The sequence below is a fragment of the Elaeis guineensis genome, chromosome 8, assembly GCF_000442705.2.
Source record: "Elaeis guineensis isolate ETL-2024a chromosome 8, EG11, whole genome shotgun sequence".
NCBI lineage: Eukaryota > Viridiplantae > Streptophyta > Magnoliopsida > Arecales > Arecaceae > Elaeis > Elaeis guineensis.
In genome coordinates this window covers 20,433,175-20,449,679 of record NC_026000.2, presented here as the reverse complement: position 1 = coordinate 20,449,679, position 16,505 = coordinate 20,433,175, and the positions used below count along the sequence as shown (strand labels likewise).

The 16,505-nt window shown below is 36.8% G+C and overlaps 1 pseudogene; it reads right to left on the bottom strand.

Annotated features, from left to right (window-relative positions):
* Positions 1-1,690: 1,690 nt before the first annotated feature.
* Positions 1,691-8,382, bottom strand: LOC140851136 (nuclear transport factor 2-like; annotated as a pseudogene).
* Between the last annotated feature and the right edge of the window lie 8,123 nt (positions 8,383-16,505).

The window sequence follows — 16,505 nt, the reverse complement described above, 5'->3', positions numbered from 1 at the left end:
GCACACAAACATGGAATCTTGACTTTGAGAAAGCTTGGGGTAGGAGCTCCCAAGTGATGAAGGTTTACTAGACTACGGTAAGAGTAGAAAAAAAAACCTCAAGTGCCCCAAGCAATCGCAAGTTCTTCGGTCGTAGAGTGGTATGTGATCTGGGCGACCTAATTCAAAGCCCATTCCAGGACAAATCTCACAGACGGCATGCTCCCTTCAAATAGGCAAGTATTTTTTACAAGCTAAATATGGTAGGCAATATAGACTACTCTAATACCCCAAGATCTAGTTGACTCTCTACTTATGCTGTCCTATGCTGCGCTAAGAAAGGTCTGAGTCAGAGTTGACCCTTGGGGGGGTGCTCCATGAGAGGCTGGCTAGCCTCCACATTTGCATCGCTTGCTCGCATTGAAAGAGCACATACTCAATTGTCTCAACAACCTCCTCACAACTTGGGTAGGTTGAGGGAACGAGCATCCCATGGTCCATCAAAATCTCTTTGGTGGGCAGACAGCCCCACTTCCAGAGGAAAAAAATAACTCTAGGATGAATCTCAAGCTCCACATCTAGGATCGATCTATCCTTCGATCAAGATCCACCTTGTAACACTAGTAGAAGTTTTCAATCCTCACCCTCAAGCTATGAGATGAACCCCACATCCTTACATCCACCCCATGGTGAGAGAGAATCAGCAAGGAGTAGACCCTCTAAGCTAAGTGATCCACGAATAAGCATTCAATCAAGGCCATGTTCCAACCCCTACCATCGGGATGGAATAACTCATTGACCCGCATACTCGCCTCCACCTACTAACGAAGGTCGGCTATCTCCACAGAGAGGTGTCCTCAAACCACACAGCTTCCAAGAGATCCATAGAGCGTCCATCACTAATTACCCATCTGGTGTTGGATAGCACATCTGAAGTACTAGCATAAATCTCCCGCCACATGAATGAGTTGCTTCGGATGGCTTGGACCTGAACATCACATCCGAAGTACTAGCATAAATCTTTCGCCACATGAATGAATTGCCTTAGATGGTCTCGACCTAAACACCGGATATTCAAAGATACTATCTAGCCCTCATCATAGAGCTCCAAAGGCTTTCAGTTCGAGCAAAAATTTGATGCACGTCTGATGATCATGATCTGTCACATAACTGAAAGAGACCAAATGCCCAACCCCCACCGTGAAGTGGCTGGTAAACGACACCCCAACCCACCAAGTGGACCCCTCCCCCCTAGTGCAATTGCCAAATGAAGCTCCTAATTGTCCATTCCAACCTTGAGAGAAGGCTTCAACAAAATAGTGTTAGCCAGGAGATAGACCGATGTGGAGCCAAGATCTAATCTCAGCAAAATAACTCTACCCATCATGGATAAAAACCTAAATTTCCACCCCTCCAATCTCTCCCTAATCCTGAGCTCCACCTTCATACACTCGGGTCTGTGAAGCCTCCAACCAGTAATTGAGCCAAATTCACAGGGAGGACTATGGCAAGCAAGAACTCCAAAAATAAATGGCAGATTAATCACTGAACTTCACAACCAAGCACGGGAGACTGGATGGAACTTGAAACATAAGCCTCTTGGCAAAGGGAAAGAAATTGGAATCAAACCAAGATATATACCCGAAGCGAGCCAAAAGTTAACCCACAAATCACGAGTTCATTTCTGGAAAACGTTGCAAGCACAAGGAGAGGCCTATGACAATGTTATGTCACAAAAGTATCAGCAAAGCAAAATTACAAGCTAACCGAGCAAAAGGGCACACTATTTCTAGTCAATTGTCTTCCTCAACAACACTGGCTAACCGGTCGTCAATAACCTTTCCACAATACTGGTGGAATACTGAACAAATCATCATTACAATAAGATTCATAACCCAAAGATCTTAGTTTACCAAAGAATATGGAATTTAGGCAGAACGAGCTTTCTTTCTCCACTGCAGAGTGCTTCTACACAAGGCAACTCACTCCAGTGCCTGTAAAGATAATACAGGGAATCTACTTGGATGGAGTCACAGCAGCACACGTTCCATGCCACACGATAAATTGAAATTATTCAGAACCTACAGCTAGAAATTACTCACCTAGCAAGCCTGTTGCTTCATTAACAATTCAACCAAATTATCCAAAAATATGTGGGGGGAAGTACAACACAATTAAGGTAAAAAGTGCAATATATACATAAGAGTGGACATGTCAACTTTTGCCTGTTAGGCTTTCACATTTCCCAAGTTAAACTGGTAAAATGAGCAAAATTTTTGAGGTAATTGTGCTCGTAAAATCATCTGAGATTTTCTTTCAAGCCCCACAGGATAAGCTAATTCAGAGTACTAATTTGGCAGCAGCTGGTTTGAGCTTCAGAATCTATACTTCACCCCAAATTCAACCATATATAAGCTTGGCACTTGACCTAAATCCAACTCAGAAAAGAATACAGGATGAACTAATTAAAAAAAAGGAATTGTTACCCACAGTTGTAACATCCAAGTCAAAAATGATTTCCTTGGCATGGTTTGTAATCATATATCACATTCCTCGTTGAAGACCAAACCACTAATCTGTTAAAAAGGAAAAAGGTCATCAGTTCTGATCCTCACCAAGGTTTCCCTTCATTCAAAACTTTCATGCAGGAACTGCAGTTTGCTTCAGCCCATTGGGGCGGCCAACCCTACCATTCCCATTCTGAAAGACCCGCTGCTGATAAACATCGCCAACACGGGCTGCTTGGCCACGACCCCGGCCCGTGTACTCACCTCGGTTCCTAAATTCACTCCTCCTGTAGCCCATGTTGCCCCCAAAACCTCCACGTCCCCTAAAATTGTCATTTCGAAAACTGCCCCTTCCTGATTGGAAGCGCCCTCTCCCACCATTACCATTGCCACCATTGGTAACAACACCATTAACAACTGCAGATAGCAAAAGCATTAGCATCAGTCAAGCTAGTCCGATATGTCTGTGGAATTATATAAACTAGTGGTCTATTGATATGATGCAATAACAAGCTAGACTGGGCTACATTTGAGTGAATCTTCACTCTGATCCGGTCAGATTTAGATTGGATGAGAAGGGATCCACATCAATGAACGAGCCGTTGCACGTGATTTACTATCTCTAAATTGCTTGTATAGCAAAAATCATGTGATTTGCAGATGCTTAGCCTATGCATCAAGTGGTAAAAACAAAAAGGACTGTCTAAATAACATGAAACTATATATATATATATATATATATATGATTACGTGATGCATAGGCTAAGGGTTTCCAAATTACATGATTTTTGGTGCCTAAGCAGTTTAAAGATAGTAGATCACATCCTACAACTTCGATTATCAATGTAGGACTTCTATTGTCAAATATAAACTTGACTATGTCTAAGTGGAGATCTACTTTAGTGTAGCCAAGTCCACCTCATATAATAACAAGCTGATAATATTATGCAACTTTAGTTTGGAGAGCGATTGAACTTGGCTAAAGTTACTGCCTGAGAAATTCAAGAAAAATACAAAATGATGTGCGGCCACAATTGATGTTTAATAACATTACAAATGGGTTGAAAATTAGACATCTGTGAAAACCATTTTTAAGGTCCAAGTGTCATATTGAAGATAACGTGAGAAAAGGTAAATTGATATTCTTGTGGGTGTACGCAACTAAAGACATCAGACTAAACTAAGAATGGAAGCTGCTTGGCATGGTATCAATGATCAGGAAAGAGGAGACAATACCTAAGGACTTTTATACATTGTGTCAAAGTAATTCTTTTTTAGGGGAGAGAAAGGAAAACATGCATGGACTGAGGGAAAGGTCCTTGATGAGCAAAAATCATGAAGGATTCACACAGCCTCTGCGAATTGTAATTTATAAATATGGTTTTATGGGATAGGATGATCAGACTTGTGGAACTTTTTTTTTTTTTTGGTTGTGGGGTGTTGTTTTTTTTTTTGGGGGGTGGGGGGGTGTGAAGGTGGGGGAATATGACAATCTCAAACCATGAACAACAAAATGCCATATCAAATATTTTGAATGGTTAAGAGATAACCAAGCCATAACAGTTACAATTGACAATGCCCCGTGCCCATTTAGACCATTCAAGACAAACCACGAGCAAAACATAAAAAACATACAGCATACAACTTCATGCTTATGAATTTCAATGAATACTCAACAGATTCTAAATTCCCATGATATCATATATTACAATTGAATAATCTTGGAGCCACACCAAGTCACTAAGTTCCCAATATCATAACAAAAATTCCTGCAAAATATACTCCAGTAAATAAGAGGAGCAAGAATGATACTTGCCTCGTGTTGTGGTTCTCTTCTCCTCAACAAAAGCTTGACGCCCTCCAATCATGACTGGGGATGCCTAAAAATTTGAAAAAAGGAAACTGTGATGAGCTATACATATATCTGCAACTTAATATGCACACAAACACACAGTATGTATGTATATATGTGTGTGTGTGTGTGTGTGTGTGTTACATATATGTGTGTGTGTGTGTGTGTGTGTGTAGACACACACACACACACACACACACACACACACAAAAACAAACTTATGATAACAAAAACCTATAACTGGATTTAATGAATAAAAGATGATGATAAGACAGCAAGGATATCAATATTAGATCAGAAAAGATGTTTCAAACATGTTTAGCATTTTGACACATAGGTGAAAATAAAATGATGTACACCATTGAAGAGTAAATGATAACGAGAAAAACAAAAATATTGGTAGCAACACAATTTGATCTGAGAGTAACCTGAATAATCATCTTGAAAGCAACAAACTAGGAGCCTACCTTATTTCCAAAAATAGATTTTTGGTAAAACCTGAAATAGCAGTTTCGGTTTATAGCCATCACTCTTGCAATTAATAATATTCGAAACCATTGTTACATTGTAAGGATATGGAATTAGTGAAAGTACTACCTATTTCAACAAATACATAAATGCTCAGAAGATATAGAATCTTCATGAAAAAGAAAGAGGAAAAGAATTTTAAAGGCGATGATAAAAAAACTAAAGCAAAACAATCGTCAAGGGCAAGTTGGTGGAATCCACCAAATAAAACAATGTTGAAAGCATCCACATCAGCGATTGGTGAGGACTCATAAGAAATTGTAAATGATACAGAAAAGAATGGTGACATGGCAACAAAAGGGTGAAACAAGTTCTCACTCTTTACATCTTTTTAAATGCAATAAGATTTGTTATCCAAAATGTAACCAGAAGTTAAGAAATAACACTTACACAAACACAATAAATAAATTACAAATAATATTTTAACACATCGAGGATGGAACAACTGGTAGAACTTCATTAGCTATTATTCTTCGATGGCACAATCAATGCAGAACAAATCAGGTTTACTAGATTTCAATGTCAAATAAATCTGGTTACTTCTTACTTTAATGTAGGATAATCACACATGAGAAACGATGGAGGGCAGAGCACTTCATTAATGCACTCCTAATCAGAGATTGTGTTGCATAGTAGAATAGATTAAGTAGAAATCCAGTTGCTTCCTACTTAATGAGACAGTTTCCTGTCAATTATGGATTATAGATGAAAGAATAACAAGACTTTATTTTTGAGCTTCACATTACTCCCTTATAAACTTGAAAGTCAAATAGTCGTCAGTGGTCTGGAGTCAGTTGCAATTGCAAATTATCCTACGCTGTTCTGAAGCAATATTATTGGAATAACAATGATAAATTACAAATGCAAAGAGAGGAAATTGACATTTGAGCTATTAATACCATCAAAAAGAAAGGGTGAAAGATGTTGATGCAGTAGCAATTATGTAGGTTTGTTTTAAATAAATCAAGATTATATCTGCTTAACCTTACCTTTTCATAAGAAACACAAAGGTTTAACTAGGTAAGAATACTAATCATTTACATAAAGTCAGATCTATTCTGAACCATTGAAACAATAACCACTTGTTGTACAAGCATTGACATTGAAGAATGGCCTATAATATATAAATGATGCCCTAAATTGAAAAGATGTTGCCGTTAATTTTTTGCTTTAAACAGTTACTTCACTATGCAAAGCAGAAGTGTACAAGCTTACGAATTCCATTTGATGCAACATGAAAATGGAAGCACATCTAAAAAATCCAAGAACTACTGCGATCAAGTCATAAAGTTGTTTCAGTTATGGAACTATTGGGGGGTTTCTGACATGGAAGCTCCATGAACTAATTTTGGTTGGACCAAGTGACCTAGTAGGGCCTACTAGGGGGCTACATATCCAGCTGTTAAGGCTCAGTTACCAAAAAGAAGTCCTAAAATCAGTCAAAGAAACTTATTTTAAGGCCTATCATGAGCCCATGCAAGAAATCTGTAACCCTCCATAAAGGATATATCTGAGATGATTTGCACTGAAGTTACCTATTTCTTTTAAAGTTTAGTACACTTTAAGTAATCTTAATCTCTCATCAAAACATACTTGAGAATAGTTCAACTTTTGGAACTGATCAGAAGGTCTACATACCTCGATTGCATCTTGCATGGATTTTAGTGACTCAAACTCAACAAAGCCAAAACAAAAGCGCTCAATCTGTAAGATCAAGGAGGTTGTGAATCAACTGAAACAAAGACGAAGCGAAATCACAACAAGATCTAGCAACCTTATGGCTTCTAACTTGGACACCACCAGGCTTAATAGGTCCGAATTTCTTAAACTCATCCTCAACTTGTTCGGCCGTTGCATTCAAAGGCAAGTTGCGGATATAGATGGAATGACCTCCACTGCAGAGTGAGAAAAGTCTAGTAATTAGAGAAAATAAATGTAAGAAGGGAGTAATTTTAGGACAATAACTTCTCACAGCAAAATGCTGAGCACACCTTCATGAGAGTTCTTCTCAGGGATAGCTTTGCTATTAGGAATTGGAGTTTCAGGAGCATGAACAGGCACTGTGGACGCAGCTGCAGGTTTCTCAGGGCTAGCAGGAGCTGGTTTTGTCTTAGTAGTAGGGACATATACCGGTTTTGGTGATGGGTTTCCCTTCATAACCTTGACCTGCCAGTTTATTAAAATTAGGTAAAAGAAAATATAAATATAGTACAATAACTTTCAGAAGCATCAAATAAAAATGTTAAAATTTCAAGTTTTGCAAAGGAATAATTGCCTAAAGAGCTTTCCATGATAATGGTAGGAAGCAAAATTTCAACTATGCACAAGAAAAATGTCAGCAAACACTACCAGTAGTAAAATTACAGATCATTTATTATTTCTGCACATATAAGTTAGTGTTCATGGCAAGATAAATGCTCACAATGATGCATAAGACTTCTTAGGTGCATCCTCCTGAGCCATGGAAGCAGTAGTCTCAGAAACCGGTCGTGCATCACTTTGACTCTCATGGATGGTGGTTCCACAGCAACCTCATCTTCAACTTCTGAACACCATTCTCTGATGGGTTAAAAACTTCCTCGTCATCGTCAGCAGTCCCCTCTGATGAGTTGCGAGACCACTACATGATGCTCCCTGAACTGAAGCTGTTCTGAAAATGTGAGGTGAAATAGTTAGAATAGTCCAAAAAAGGACTTAATTAGAAGAAGTTATACCAGAAAATCCCATGTACCTGGTCAGCGGTTAGTGGGGCTTTAGCGCATCATTGCTGGTACCATTAGGTAACATCTGATTAATTTCAGCTGGTTGCTTTTCATTCACAAATCTAAACACATCGTTTAGGACAAAATAACCTCCATTTTCCTTGGGGCAAGAAAGAATGACTGGGCAAATTTCTGCAAACGTTATCAAGCCCAGTCAAGGATCCAGTAACAACGATGAACACACCATTCTTGTAGGACATCTGAGAATCTACAGTCTCTATCTTAGTAAAGCAGTCTTTGAAGTTCAATGACATGATCTTGTCATTGATAGCCTAAAACAGCATAAAAGATATCCATCTTAGCTTAATTGCATGATGGAAAACAAATAACACAAGAACAGATAGAATATGTCACTTGTTATAAACAAGGAAAACAAAGCAAGGAAGTCTGTAAGTTGAGAGTTTTTTTTAAAAAAAAAAATCAAAATCACTTTTAGAATCTTAAAATCATCAAAAAAGAAGAGTATGTTTTGCATTGTTTTGAACATACTTGCAATGTTGTTACGGAAGTCATCATGCCATCAGAATCTGGGCGACTAAGAACGCTTGAATCCTGATAAAACTATAAACTTGTTCTGGTGTTTGATGAAGAATGTGGTAATACTGGTGACAAAGGCACTACAATCTGTAGAAGCAATACAACATATTAGGCACATGGCAGAACAAATAAAACTATGAGAAACAATAGTGAAGGAATAAATCTGTACCACTTGTGGACTTGGCAGAGGAGCAAGAGTTGCAGTTGGCAATGCCATGCCTGTATGACTTTTGCATTAGTTAGGTTCCATAGAAACATCAATTAAGACCACCTCACCAACAAACAAGATAGCACACACGTGAAGAAAGACAATCACTATGCAGTCATAAAACTAATGAATAAAATGCTGCAAGAAGAAACAGAACAGTTCCTTAAAAACATCAATAAAGAAAAAGGTTCTAGAGAAGTAGAGGATACTCTGATAACAGAACCTCGCTAACAACGAAAACATTTACATGCACATGGAAGTTAATTGTAAGGAAACAACTAAACTATTCTGTAGTCAATAGAATCGAGAGAAGAAAAAGAGAGAGATACCGCATATCAAATGACAGAAAAGGAACTCAAAATTTATGACGGCAAACAAACAAAATTTTATGCAATCAATATAATTACGGAAGAAAAAGAGAGACCGCTACAGATTAGATGACACATAGGACTCGTTTGGTTCGTGGAAAGAACTTTTCTTCTTGGAAAGTAACTTTCCAAGAAGTTCTTCCTGGAAAGTAACTTTCCAAGAAGTTCTTCCTAGAGAGTTATTTCTTGAAAATGAAATTTTGATATGTTCGGTTGACCATACGAAAATGACTTATTGAAGAGTCGTTTGTTGGTTGAACCCTATTTCTTGAGAAAACTATGTAGAATACTTATTATGCCCTTATAAATATAAGACATACATTTTGCTCCTAAATTTTATATAATATAATAATATTATATTTATAATATAAAAATAATATTAATATTATAATAGATCGTAATAATTTATTGTATTAATATAATATAATATATTATATTATGTTATACCATATAATTTTTAATATAATAATTTATTAATATTAATAATATAATGTATAATGTTATATTAATATAAATACTATATTATATTAAAAATATTAATTAGTATAAATATTAAATACAGTAAGCATTATAATATTAATATTATATTAATATTATATTTATTATATAAATATTAGGGATAATATTAGCATAATTATATTTCATTATTCGGTATTCATCCCACCATCCATGATATTTTACAAAATCTTAGCCGTAGATCTTAAAAGGATATTTTGTGAAAGAAAAAAGCATCACCATTTTTCATCCTATGGAAAGTTCCACAACCAACCTCCTCCATGGGTTTCCACTACTTATGAAATGTGGAAAGTGATTTTCCATGGGAAGAGTTTTCTTCATCCCTATCCTTTTAAACTCCAACCAAACAAGAAGCCCCCTCTCTAATTCCATGAATTGCCTCTTCCTCCTCTACTTCCCGTGAACCAAATGAGTCTAAAAGGAACAGAAAAAGGAGTTCCTTTAGAAAAATTAAAAAGGATCCTGAAGAAGTACTAGGACACCCTCATTATAGAATCAAATATTTGGTGCAAAGGCAAATGTATACAGACATGCATATGCAAAGACATAACAAACAACTATTGTTTTCCAGCACACACAGATACATGGACATTAATACAGACATAAGCATATTTGCTTAAATGCTTATATCCATGCATGGACATGCATATATTCTTATACATGATACTATGTATATACATACATATGCATACATCTATGCATGCACATGCATATGTTCATGTACATGCATAATACATACATATGTACGTATAAATGTATGTATATTTGCTTGTACATATAGATAAAAGAAAGATACTAAAAACAATTCCAGACCACAGATTAAGCAATGAAATGCACATCAGGATGTCAAGATCCAGCTTTAGTTTCAAAGGAAGCTGAATAAAAAGTAAGAGAAAAGTGGGAATCTTAGAAGCATGCAGGTTGAAATTCACTACAAAGTTAAACTCAAAAAGAAGATGCAATTTACAAATATGAACTTCTGCAGTGCTGTAAGATCCCACTAGAAACACTGCAATATTTGGCAGAATATTCATCTATGTATCACATAAGCAAGATCAAAAATCAAAATGCTTTCCAACCTTAGCAATCAAAGACTGAAAGCTATTAGAAAGGCATAAGTCAATTATAAAATAAACCTGCAACTATCACATGTTGCAGGACACTCTGTGAGACAGACAGAAAACTTCAACAGAGAGATGCTCCGAGACAACTAGTTGTTTATGTAGCAGGCACCCATAAGCTATTCAACAGCTTCAAAGCATAAGCATAAAAACTCCACATATAATAATTTCAAGCTCAACGCACCACACCCTTCCCACTAGAAAAATGAATTCAAGAATAAAACCCTAAAGCCCTGAAAGCAGACCCAAATCCTTGGATTTAGCAAATAAAATTACATAGCACAACTTACAAAAGAAATTCCTCTATCACATATGATCAGTGCATGAAAAGAAATACAAAGTTCCAGGGACAAAGAATTCAATCTGATAACACAAAACTTATCCGTTATTTTTATCTCATAACACAATAAAAGACGTAAACACAAAGTGGGGCAATGAACAAGAGTAATGTAGCAAATCCAATTCTCCAGAGACTGATTTGGTTCCTCGTAGAGCTAACAATGTACAAACTATTAGTGACAAAAAGAATTAAACCAGATGAGAATCACATTCTCAAAATCCAGGGGTGCTGAAAACGCGGAGAATTGCAACCCTAATACAAAAAACTAGCAAGCAGACAACAAGACAGTAAAACACAAAAGCTAAATTTTCTAACTGCCAGGATTAAAGTTAAACCTTCCCGCGAAGAAAATACACGGAAAATATAAAAATATAACAAGACAAGTCGACCGAACAAGCAAAAAAGTAACCGAATGCCTAAGGAAAGCCTGCTCAAAGGTCATATTTTAATAATATGAGAATCCCTCGCTCAAACGCCATGTAAGAGGAATTCGCAACCAACCTTACCAACAATTAACCCAAACCACGAATCACATTCGTCATCACCCAGCAAAACTAAACCCTCCAATACACCAACAGAACCTCGAGAGGGCCCAAAACGCTAATACACGAGAAGGTCAGCCAAAACTAAACCCTCCAATACACCAAAAGAACCTCGAGAGGGCACCAAAACCCTAATACACGAGAAGGCACACAAGAAAAGCAAGATGAGCCCCAAACCTAGAATCTCAGCTGCCTAGCTTAAACCTCACTCAAAAGCATACATAACTACATCGTAAATAAACAATTAAGAGAGATCAATCAAATACAGGCACCAGAGGAACAAATATCCTGAAGAAATTAGCACTACTCGAAGGCCGTCTTTCTAGCAACAAGAGTACAAAAAGGACAGAAAAAAAACGACTTTGAGCTTTCTTGTGGAAGCAGATCGAACAGAAACGAAAAACCCATGCGCAAAAAAGGGGGAAACGAAGATTTCGGGAAGGAGGAGGAGACCTCATCGGAACCGAAGAATGGGAGCAATGTACGAATCGGAGAGAGAGGAGAGGAAGCTTACTTTCGCCGGGAGCGGCGGTGGCGCGAGGGGAGGTGGAGCTCCGCTTCGATCGGAGCCCTCAAATCGAGAGATAAGAAGAGACCTCCAAGAGAGAGAGAGGAGTGAGAAGGGTAGGCGAGTGAGAGTAAGAGAGCGCCGCAGGGAGAGCTTTTAAAGGGGAGGCGTGGTTGCGACCCTCGGGTTTTGGGTTTACCATGAAGTGGGTTTCCGTGCGAGTCTTGCACACAGATTGTCTATATTGTTAACACACATGACACACCTTAAAGAGAAAAATTGTCCATGAGGGAAGCAATTCCCATTAAAAAAAAAAAAATCTTCTATAATTCAAGTCATAAGAAATCCTTTTCATTGATGAATATTATATATATATATATATATATATATTATATATTATTTTTAATTTAAAATCAAACTATTTGGTAAATTCGATATGGTCAAATTTTATAATTATTTGGTATGTATAACTACTTATCTGAATAATGCTCTTCAAAATTTTATATTTCTAAGTTGCAAAAGAATTTTCATTTGGCTTGATGCATATCAATATACTTTTTCATTTCATTATGTTTTTGTACTTTTGGATATGTATATGGATTTTCTTCAATTAAAATATTAGTGATCTATATTGCATCATGATCTCATCAATTTTATTTATATAAAATATCAAATACTATTGGATATATTATACATCTTAAATAATTTATTGTCATTTCTTTAATCTTTTCCTTGTTTCGCAATTGGGTTTCTGCTTATTAATTTGAACTAATTCAAGTAAATCTTGACCCTACTTTTACTATATTAGTTGATATTTTACTATCTTGGTGATTATATATTTATTAAGATATTAATATTTTTTGAAAAAAAATTATTCTAGCTCAGCTAGAGCAATCTCTGAGTAATTTGGTCTTTGTTGCCAACAGAAACTACCTATAATGTTAGTATTAAAAGCCTCAATATGATTTTACTCGTGACATAACAAAGGGCCAAAACTTGAATAAAAATAAGGTTCCAAATAGCCGTTATGCATAAGATTTCTATGTAGCTCAATATGTTGCATGTGTTATACCAAATACATAACCGTTAAGCTATGAATCATGCTCCATTCACATGAAGAACCAAAACGAGCCACGTGTGGATGGTTTTTATAGCAACAACCTTGGACTTATTAAGGATATATTTGGTGTTATTTTTGCTTTAACAAAGAGAATCCATAAACCAGGTTCAAAAATTTGCTAAAATAAGTATAGACACCCTAAGGAATCCTATCTAGATTCTATATGACTCTTTTTACATTAGTTCTCTATTACAACTTATTGCTTGGTTCGATTACGTTAATTTTTAGCCCTATCATTCAAGTTGGAAAGGGATAATAGAGCCTTCTCTCTTTCAATATTTGGGAGAAAATATCAAAAAGAGTATCCTAGATGCTTGAATCCTACAAGAGTAAAAAATCTTATAAGACCCCTACAATCATCATTGGAAATTAGTGATTTACTGTCTTGATTCCAACCCTTCTTCCAGAGTCTAGTTAGAGTAGTATCTTTATGGTAAGAGATAGAGGGTGTTGGAAGAGAAGGAGATGGAGATACAAAGCAGGAGTTCTTCATCTCCATTGTCTTAGTCAAACAGTCATTATTGCACTGCTATTCTTATAAAACTATTCAAATCTCTGATGGCCCATCTAGCTTGCTTGAGCTTGGACTATTTTGAACGGATTTGATCTAGATTTTTAAGCTTATAGAAATTTAAAATTTGAGCCCGCCTATTAAATAGGCTAGACTCAGATTTACATCGATCCGACTTGAACATGATTTTATATATAATACAATATATAAAATATAATATAAAATTATTTTTTCATTCTCACTCTCCTCTCCAATTCTCTCTCCTTGCCCATGACCCCAATCCCCTTCTCTCCTCCCTGCACCTCCCTCTCCATTTCCTCCCTTCCCCAAACACCTCTGTCTCCTCTTCCTGCCCTCCTCTCCTCCCTCCTCTCCTCTTCTTCCTCCTGCCTCAATCCCATGATGGCTCCCTTTCCCCATCAACCCCTCCTATCTTAATCCCCTGCCAACCTTCTCCCTCCTCCGTTTCTCCTTCTCCTCCTCTTCTGCCAATCCCACCATGGCCCCCCTCTCCTTTGACCCCTCCCATCCTAATCCTTGCCAACCCCTCCTCATCCTCCAACCTCGAGTTTCCATCACCTGCCGATCTTCTCCCCTCATCCCCCACCTCCCTCTCCTCCTCCTCGTCCTCTCCCAATCCCACCACATCTGTCCTCCCTCATTTGACCCCCTCCTCCAACAACACATACACACATCCTAATCCTCATTGACCCCTCCTCCTCCTTTCACCTTAAGTCCCAATCTTGTGCATCGATCCCTTCCCTCCTCCTCCCTCCTATCCTTACCTCCCTCTCCTCCTCCTATTCCTCTTCCTCCTTCAACCCATGATCCCCAAAATACACACACATATATATACAAAAGTAGCAAGCAGCCTAAGAATCTGGTTCAAAAGTCCGAAGTTGATAAATAACGAGCTCGATCTGAAAAGTAAACCCAAAGATCGTATCGGATGATAACTTGGATTGAGTTTAGCTGAAACCTGGCCCAACCTATCCATTGAGTAGATCTACATGTCTATGAGTTCTCGATGCAATGTCATAGTATACGGTGACCATGGTTATGCAGGAGGCAAGGATTCGACATTTAACCAAATACTTAGTATGTAGAGAAGAAGTTGTTGCACTTAGAGCTTATGGCAACTTAATTCATGGCTGTGGGCCGGTCAAGAATGAATTCGGCAGAATAGAGGTGAGGGCATGACATTTGGAGAAAGAATGTAGAAGAGCATATATATGGTAGAGGGAAGGGCAGGGAGTTGATAGCCTAAGGCTGCATGGGCACAAATAAAGAAAGGCCAAAAGCTTGGAGAAGAAGGAGAGAAGCATTATAGAGATGAGCATAGGGGGAGAGAGCTTAAAGCCATGGTTGAAAATTCATTGAGTTGACTTAAAATCTGATCGAGTCAACTCGGCTTAGTAGATTTTCAGGCCTACTTAGCATAAAAGTTACTTTATGTAAAATTGGAATTCTGTTATCTCAAAAAAAAAAAAAAATATTGGAGTCTTAGATTGGGTTTGACTCACTAACTCGATGAGTAACTCATAACTTGATTTAATTAATTTGACCCAATTTGCCTTAAATAATAGATACATCCATAATTTAACAAGTTGCTTTCAAAGTTCACACTTCACAATATTATTCAACATAATATATATTATATAGAATTGCTATATTATTGAGAAACTAAAGAGATATGGGCTGAAGCTTTTTATTCAATGCTCCATCTAAAAAAAAAAAAATCAATCTCCCATCATCTTGGGAGCTTTTTCTGCTCACCATACCATCCTACCTCTTTGATGGTAACACCAATAATCCGACCACCATAGGACCTCTGCTTATTGCCAGAGCTGCCCAATATTCCATTTCCAACCACTTTGACGCTGACCAACCAACAATCAGCTATCATATATTGAAGTCCTAAGCCTCTAACTCCTTACTGTCTACCCCAAACTCAACTCAATCAAGGAAAATTGTTATTTTTTTCTTTTGCATGCTATTCTCCTCTTTCCTATGCTAACATCAAGTTTTCATGGTCTGAAATCTGGTTAGGGTTTAGGTCTTATGGTTTTAATGTTCTCGTAATACATACAATACTAAATGGTATAAAAAAGCTCCTCTACTCTCAGACAGTCTCTTGATATGGGGTGGAGAAGGTTGATCTTGTCTTGATATAGCTCTATACCAGCATTGTGAGTTCTCCTGCAAAGTGAAAAGTAATTTAGGATAAGACGAGTCATACAATCATCCATGTACTTTTATCTTGAGAGTTTAGATTTGCTTATGGTTTCTCGGACCAGATGGTCCTTGTTCTTGCTCTATTAGTTAATGAAATGAGAGGTCATTTTCTACTATTTTGCATGAGAAATATATTACTACATCTTAATATTTTCCCTTTTTTATATATATGTGTCATATGCATGCTACTAAATATTAGTAGTTTATAGGCTTATGTTATTTTATTATCAAGTCTTCATGTATATGACTCATTGAGAATTTGATTGGGCCTTTGAGTTGACTCAAGTCAACCTACTTTCAAGTCAATTTGTGTTATTAGATTTTTAAGTAAACTTAAAGAAAATGGTGGCATCATGCCTCGAATATTACATCCAGATCGACATGCACGTGATACGGCCGTATAAACTCTGAAGCGAAGTCCAAGAGATCATGTAAGGTCTACAAGATGACTTCATTATTCGAACTCCAGGTCAAACCCATTCAAAACTATGTATCCCATAACTCTAAAAAGAAAAAGGAGGATTATAAATTTTACAGTCCAATAAAAATCTCTCACACTTACACTAACATGAATATGAAATATCTTTTAGTAAATAGTACTGACAGAAAAATAATAAGATTCATGCATTATCAATTTGATAATTTAATAATATCATCACAATTCTATTAAATACATTACATATCACCAATTAGTAATTATATTTAATAATAATTTAGTAAGATTACTTCTCATTAATTGATTAACACAGTTTTGATCTTGACAATATTATTATTCCTATACTGGACTAGTCTCATCCATCATCAATTTGATAATTGAATAATATCATTACAATTCTGTTAAATACATTACATATCACTAATCAGCAATTCT